Below are 8,608 nucleotides of genomic sequence, written 5' to 3'. Positions count from 1 at the left end.
AGTGGCAGTGGCTCCCAGGTGGCACTTTGGCTGAGTGTGGGTTGAGTGGTGGTGGGGTGGAGGGCTCAAGTAGGAATGGCAGCGTGATAGACCCACGACAATAGTTGTAGTGGTCACAAGGCTTAGAGGTTTTTGTGGTTAGCGCTAACCACGAGCAATTCTATTGTGGTTTACAAACTACAGTATTGGCTTCTGTGGTTACACTGGCTGCAAAAATTTAAAACCCTTTTTTGTAATTTTTTTTGCATTCTTTTGCCTTAGAGTGCGTATAGAGGTTGTACAACCTTGTTTTGCAAAATAAATTTGTGTCCCCAATCAATGTTGTCCAAAATTGAAAATTTTATGTTAATACATTCTGAATCCATCTATGAGGTTTGTTTGACCTCAAAGTGCTTTAGAAATCAAAGAACCAACTATTTTCACTGAAAATACTTGAAAAATGCTAGATCTATTCTTTCAAACCCTCATTCTTGTTCTTCTTCAAACAAGAACAAGAAACCACACAAAAGGCTCTAATACCATGTAGGATTTAATGATGAACAAATCTACGGATCCTTGTATATCCTACATGCAAATAACCTGCTACAAGGAAGAGAAAGGTAGAGAGAGAAGAATTTTCTCAATAAACAAGAAGATTGTATTTTCTTGTGCAAAATAGAATGAATAAATTTACAACCAATCAATTCTTATGAAGGAGATTGAAACCTAAAAGGGAAACCCTAAGAGGTAAATGCCATTTAATAATTACTAATTAATTATTAAATAAAAATGCAAGTGCATAAAGGGAAATCTTAAGAAGGGAGTAAAGGTAATTTAATAAATTAAATTAAATTAACCTTTTACTCAAAAAAATTTCCTCATGCATTTTGGTATTACTTTGTAAATATATGTTTTTGGAATTTGTAACAAAAACAAGGGGGAAAAAATAGTATGATCAAAGAGGAAATATTTATAAGAGAAAATGAATCGAGGAATATTTATAGTATGACCAAGCAAATGAAAAGGGGGATTTTGACAAGAAAATATTGACTAAGGAAATTTTTATTACTGAAAGAACTAACTTCAAGATAAGTGTTTTTGTCACTAATGCCAAAGGGGGAGATTGTTGGCCCTATGGCAAGACATATTGTCTATTAGTGACAAACCACTTAAGCTATCAAAGGAGGTTGGGTAATACTGCAATTGTTCTTTCCACCAAGGAGTAGACTAAAGCGTAGCCCAAGCAAATGAAGGTATACTATGTTAACCAAGCTCATAGTATGACTTGAGCTATTTAGTATTTTTAGTTAAACCAAGTTCTTATGTGAACCAAGTTCATAGAGATAATCGAGCTCTTTGTGTGGACTGAGAAAACTATATCACCCAAGTTCCATAGTGTTACCCAGGAATCCAATGCTAACTGAGTTTTTCTATCACTTAAGCTCATTGTATTTCCCAAGTGACAACAGATCATCTAGAGCACTATATTTCCCAAGCATCAATACTTGAGCCAACTTAAAGGTATATTTGGTATTTATGAAGATATCTATTATGGGAGCTGACTTGGTTTAAAGTTATTTCTTGAAGGATATATAAGAAAGAAAAATTTATTTTTCTAGTGTGTAATGTGAAAGAAGTGTAACATGGAAGAATAGAAGATATGTAATTATTTTGGAGGCAAATAGTAGATATATAGTAGGATATGTAATCAAGCTACAAGGTAGTATAAAGTACAGAGCAGAGACTCATCCATCACAATTAGAAGATAATATTATTCAAAGGGTCTTATTTAGTAAATCAAGTTTCATTGTAGAGATCACCTTGTCGACTCATCCTAAGAGGTGCATTAGTCAAATCCTTTAACCAAGTGGATCTAACTATCTTTTTCTATGTCTCTTAAAAAATCATATAATTCATTGTATTGTAAAATAATTTTGCAAGGTGGACACAATAGACCTTCATACTCCTAATAGAGTAGATCACCATAAGTGATCAATCGTAAGCCCTAACAAGCCAACTTTATTACTGCAATATTGAAGCTTGTGGGTTTCAACCCCACCCTAGTTTTATATTCTACTTGGAGGGATTCTAGGTTACCATATCTTGTGTCAAAGTGCTATGGTGTTGATTTCTTTATTGCTTTATGTTCATGCAACATGGAAGCAGATTAGATAATCTAAAGAGATAAAGCTGAAGTAATCTAAGTGAGAAAATTTTTATTGGTTCTTGATTCAACACCACCCCCTCAATCATCTACTTTTCTTTACGTTTCCAAAAATTGGTATTAGAGTGTGGTTCTCCTATCAAAGGATTAACAATTAGAGAGTAAAAATATGAGGAAATGGCAGTGTATGAGTTAGAGAAAGCTATTGACAATGAAAAAATAGACTTACATGACTATGGAGCGAGTCAAGAAACTCAAGGATCAACTCGCTCACTCCCTGAAGAAAAGAAAAGAATTGGCTACACAAAAGAAATAATAGAAGACCTATATAAAGAAATGAGTATAGAAGAAGAAAATGTAGCTATAGAAGATCTACAAGTGATAAATGCTACTCTATAGGAAGAAGTGAGAAAATTGAAAAGAGAACAAGAAAGTCACTCAGTCAAGCTATGTGTAGTCATGGAGAAAAAGAAAAAAATGATAAATGATAAAGAAATGGCAAATGAAGATAGAAGACTACTTGAAATAAGGATAGAGGAAAAGACCAATAAAGTTGAATAGTTATCTCAACATCAAGGAGACATGACGAATTAGCTAGATGATGCAAATCAAGGAATTACCAATTCAAGAGAACAAAATGAGAGACTCCAAAATGAGCTTAGAGCTGCAAAAGAACTAAATGAGATAATATTGAGATCACAAGAAAGTGTAAATCAATTATATGAGAAATCTCTAAATAGACCTAAAGCCACTACTACCTTAGGGTACTCTAATCAAGGATTTTCATCACAACAAGGGGCACAAAACAAAGAAAAAAGGCCTTCATAAAATACTTTTGAAAATTAGGTCATACATCAAATGTTTCTTGAACTAACACCATGAAACCCAAGTTCAAAGGTCAGTGTTAAAATTGCAACAAGTATGGTCACAAGGAAATTCAATGTAGAACCAAATCAAAATTTGAAGGGAATTGTTTCACATCTCATAAAAAATGTCACAAATATTCAAAGTGTAGATCAAATCCAAAAATTCAGCATAATGGAAATAGACAAAGAGTATTTATTGGTTGGGACTACAATAAATGGGGAATATGTCATTATTGTGGTGAGTATGTGCATATTGACATAAATTTTCTATAAACTCACATTAGGAAAAGAATCAATATAAGATATTATGTTTGCAAGAAGATAGGTTACTTGGTAAGAAATTGTATGAATAGAGATACAAAAAATTGTTAGTGTAAATAATTATTATTTACATTTACTTAAGTTTACTTAGGATAAATGCATGATTTTATTATTTATTAAGTTAGACACCTAGGAGTTTGCATACTCAAATGATTTTTCATGTTGACAACATAGGAGTATGCAACTCTAATTTAGCACATGGTGTCTACAATAGTAGAGTTTGCATAAACAACTGAGTCATCATGTAGACAACATAGTTGTTCACACTATTATTTTAGTACATCGTGTCTACAACATAATTGTATGTGCTACACCTTTTTAGGCTTATCCTCTCATCATCGCACTAACTTCTATGCTTAATGGAGGATAATCCACTCCTAGTGGACATGTGCCTCATTGTAAGACTTATCATATTGCTAACTCTGAGATATTCTACATGCATCTTAGAGGCCTTTATATACAGGAGCCTCTAGTGTACTATACAATGAATTGAATATCATATTGCTATTCTAATCATACTCTATTGGTCTATTTGTGCTAGTTATTGTGCTTCATGGTCTTGGGTGAATTTTTCCCTAAGGAAAATTCTTACATAGTATCAAAGCCATAGAAGCATCATTTTATAGCCATTGGAGACCGATCTTGCTTCACCTCTCTAAAGATACCTTGAATTAGATTTAGAGTATCTTCAGATATTGGGAGTGTCTAGAGCCAAAGCAGACCTCACCATTGTGTCCAGAGTGTCAGTCCAGTGAAAATTGACTATAAATTTGCCTATGCTAGGCAATAGTCAAAGGTAAAAGTTTTTTGCAAACTGGCACCCGAAGGCCCAATTTGCAATTTCACTATGGTCATTTTCTAATCTATTTAATTTAATAGTTAGATCTAGCATGTTTTGGAATATTTTTCCATCTACTTTTTAAGAAATTTTTTGTAGGAACTGGGTGGTGAAATCTCGGCCCCTACAGGTCAAATATTTTAAGAATTTTGGCATATTCCATCTATTATTCTAGCATGTGAATATTCCACAAATTTTGGACTATATAATATTGATTGACATCTCTCAAATTTCAACCAGCCGCAACCCAAAAACACCTAGCAAGCACATATCTGGCAAGCTCATCTAGACTGTATAACTTCAATTGCTCCATATGGACTCATCTAGACTCCAAATCAAGTTCTATTTTTTTTGAAAATGTATAATTTTTCATCTGCTTTCTAGATCTACAATCAAATTATAGGCTTGTATGGACAAAAATATTACTTTTAGAATTAGGTCCTTTCTTTGCATTGTATTGATTCAGAATTGTTGTATATTGTAAAGTTTCAAATTTGTACTCGTAAAGGAGATTCTAAATAGAAAAATTAGAAGACAATTGAGGCCAAAATTGGCAAGTGGCTATTCTAATTGCACTAAGTATAAAGTGCAAAAATATTAAATTTGGGGGGTTTCTTGATTGAGTGACAAGGGGGATGTCTCTTGGTGTTGTGTTCCTCTTTTTCTACTATTATCTTTCATTTCTTGCATCATGGGAAATCTTAAGTTTCCAAAATTAATACCACATAATTATGATACATGGTCTATTAAAATGTGCTATCAATTAATGCATAATGAAGTTTCTCAATATGTAGATGGTACCCTTCCTAAACCAATAGGTGATCAAGTATCTAAAAATGATATTACTACTTGGGAACAAGAAGATAGGAAAGCCCTAGGTGATATTAGGATGGGGGTTGAAGACAAGATCTTCTATCAAATCATGAAGTATAATACATCTAAGGAAACTTGGGATGCCCTCAAAAACCTATATGGTAAAGTGACTGACCAAGATGTTTACAAAATTCAAGATGAGCTTGTCTCCCAAGATCCTAAGACATTTAATTCAATACAAGATTTTATCATAAAGGTGAACGAATTAAGAACAAAGCTTGATGATTGTGGTAGTCCTATTAAATATGATAGGTTGATCTATCTCATTCATAATAAGTTGTCATCTGAGTACTCCACCTTTGTTTCTTCTTACAACACCACAAAGACTAGATTAGGGACTACTTATAAGAAAATCACTTTTGATGATTATGCTCAACTATTAGAAGATGAACAAGCCAAGTTGAAAACAATGGGGATTCTCAAGTCTTCAAAGTCTAAGGCATTGGTGGCTAATCATGAAGGTTCTCAAAATTCAGCTAGTCAAAGTTCAAACAAAGGAAAGGGCAAGAAGAAGAAGTGGAAGAACAATAAACAAGAGGATATAGAAAAGATAACACCAACATCAAATCAACAACAAGGAAATTCTTCCTCAAATACAAACAAGAAGGGGGACACTAATCAAGAGAAGAAAAAATTTTCCTATTGTAAGAAGATGGGTTATGATGAACATCAGTATTTGCATAAGCAGATTGATGAGTTGAATAACATCATGAAGAAACATAATGTTCCACTGCCTAATGTTTATCAGGAGAAAGGATCCTCATCCTTAGATTCTAAGGGAAAAGGGCATATTTTACTCACAAACACTGTTAGTCGGGGAGAATGGATCATTGATTTAGGTTCCACACATCATATGGGTTCATCAAAGTGAGAATTTTCTTCCATAACACATTTAGAGGTACCACACATCTTTGTAGGAGATGATACTAAGATGAAAGTTGAAGGTAAAGGTGAAGTTGAGATGAACAACATTTGGAACATTCAAGGATGTTCTATATGTTCTTAACATTACCTCTAATCTTCTTTTAGTTTACCAAATGACTCACTATGGAGTTGGTAATAAAGTTGAATTTCTTCTAGATTTAGTGGTAGTGAAAAGCATTAAGGATGACTCAATGATCATAATAGGTGAAGCCAATCATGATTCAAGGTTTTACACTTTCTCCTCCTTTGTGTCAAAATCAAATGTAGAAAGTAAATTGTGGCATGAGAGATTTGGAGATCTCAACTACAGATATCTTCAGTAGCTTAGTAGCAAGAAAATGGTCAATGTTCTACCTCAAATTCAATTTTTAGAAGGTGTTTGTTTAGGTTTCTCACTTGGGAAACATCAAAAAAAATTGTATAAAAAGAAGAAGTCTTGGATAGCATAATATGTTCTTGAATTGGTTCATAGTGATGTGGCAAGACCATTTGTAGTGCCATCATCTAGCAAGTCTCACTATGCACTCACCTTCAAAGATGAATATTCTCACTTTACTTGGGTTTTCTTCATGGCTCACAAGATTGAAGTGTATGAAAAAATTCTTAGCTTCAAGGCTCAAGTGGAAAAGCAATCAGGGAAATTCATCAAAGTTCTTCAAACAAACAATGGGGGCAGTATGTGAACACACGACTAATAGACTTTTGCACTCAAGAGGGCATTGACCTTAATATTTACTACCATATATGCCATAGAAAAATGGTGTTGCTAAAAGGAAAAATAGAACTCTTAAAGAGATGACCACTTGCATGCTACTAAACAAGTCTCTTGATCAAGTCTTTTGGGCTAAAGTAATGAATTTAGCTAACTATAGTTAGAATAGGAGTCCTCATAAAGCTTTGAATGATATAAATCCTTCTGAAACATGGACTAGCAAGAAACCTATGGTTAAGCACTTCAGAGTCTTTGGTTGTCCAGCATGGCCACAAATACCTCCATAGAAATGCAAGGCATTAGAAGCTCAAAGAAAACCTTGCATCTTTTTTGGATATGAAAATTCACATAAAGCCTACAAGTTAATGGATCTAGAGACACAAGATATATTCTATGAGAGAAGTGTACATTTTGAAGAAATTTGTCCAAGCTTTTCTTCCTCAAGTCCTTCTTCCTCCTTCATTGAAGATAGTGATAGTGAAAATTGTGACTTGGAAGATGTGTGTCCCTGACCAACATAGAGGCATTAGTCAATTGAGATTGAGTATACTCCTACATCTTCTTCCACAAGACCTAGATGGGCAAGTAGACATTAGATGTAGCAGGACCATTGGTAGGGAATCCTTCTAATACAAGGAGGACAAGATCAAAACACAACTCACTCCCACATGCTTATATTGTAGTTGCTTCAAATCCATAATCATTCAAAGAAGCATCAGGTATTCCAAAATGGGATAGAGCAATGGAGTAAGAATATAACTCTCTTATGAGAAATGAAACATGGACTTAGTCTCTCTTCCTAAGGGAGGAAAATTGGTTTGATGTAAGTGGATCTATAGGACCAAATTCACAATGGATGGAAGTGTTGATAAAAATAAGGCTCGAATTGTTGCAAAAGGTTTTTCTCAAGTACCTGGCATTGATTATACTAAGACCTTTGCACCAGTGGCAAAAATGAAATCCATTCACTTGACAATAGCTCAGAGATGGGCCATTCATCAAATGGATGTGAAAAACATGTTTTTGAATGGGGATCTTCTTGAGAAGATATATAGGGAGCAGCCACAGGGATACATGCAGGATACTTCCTTGGTTTACAAATTGAAGAAGTCTATCTATGGACTTAAACAAGCTCCAAGAGCTTTGTATTCCAAGATGGACTCTTTTCTTCTCTTAGCAAGGTTCACCAGATGTCATTCTGATCTGAATGTCAACATTCTTTAGAGGAATGATTCACATTTTCTCCTTGTACTTTATGTGGATAACGTGATCATTAAAGGAAGTACTGCATCCATCATTGATAATGTTAAGGCTACTTTGCAGGATAGGTTTTCGATGATAGACTTGGGTCTACTACACTATTTACTTAGTATCAACATACATCAATCTTCATCAAGGATAACATCATTAGTACATTTGCACTTGGTTTTCTACCAAAATTTTCAACCAAAGCTATGATTCCTTTTTTTTTCATTCCCATGTTGGTCAAAAATAAAAATTCTATGCCTAATTTGTTTGAAATTTTGACTAACCTATTTTTTCCCAAGTTGAATTTTTACCAATACAATGTTATAAATAAAAAAACGATCCATTCATTTGTGGGTAAAATAGAAAAAAATCATTCATTTGCAGGTAAGAAAGGTAAGAGCGCTAGCAAAATTGGGATTCATTCGCACGTCGGGTGGGATTTTCTCACTTTGGCTTTGTGTTACAAATCTGGCTGCATACATAAAGTCTGGGCATGGTTTTAGGTTCTTGGACTTCTCTAGAGATTCTCTACCATTCAAATACAAACCCATAGAATCTATTCCAGACTTATACCCATTCATGTAGTGGGAGATCCTGCCTGAAGTAGATATTGCAAAGTGCCCAGCTTGAAAAAAAAGGTCCATTATTTTGATAGGTCACCATCCCTAAAAATTTATTGAATT

Source organism: Cupressus sempervirens, chromosome 10 (genome assembly GCF_028749045.1).
Source record: "Cupressus sempervirens isolate cs-2001-9-10 chromosome 10, ASM2874904v1, whole genome shotgun sequence".
Classification (NCBI taxonomy): domain Eukaryota; kingdom Viridiplantae; phylum Streptophyta; class Pinopsida; order Cupressales; family Cupressaceae; genus Cupressus; species Cupressus sempervirens.
This window is presented reverse-complemented; position numbering follows the sequence as displayed.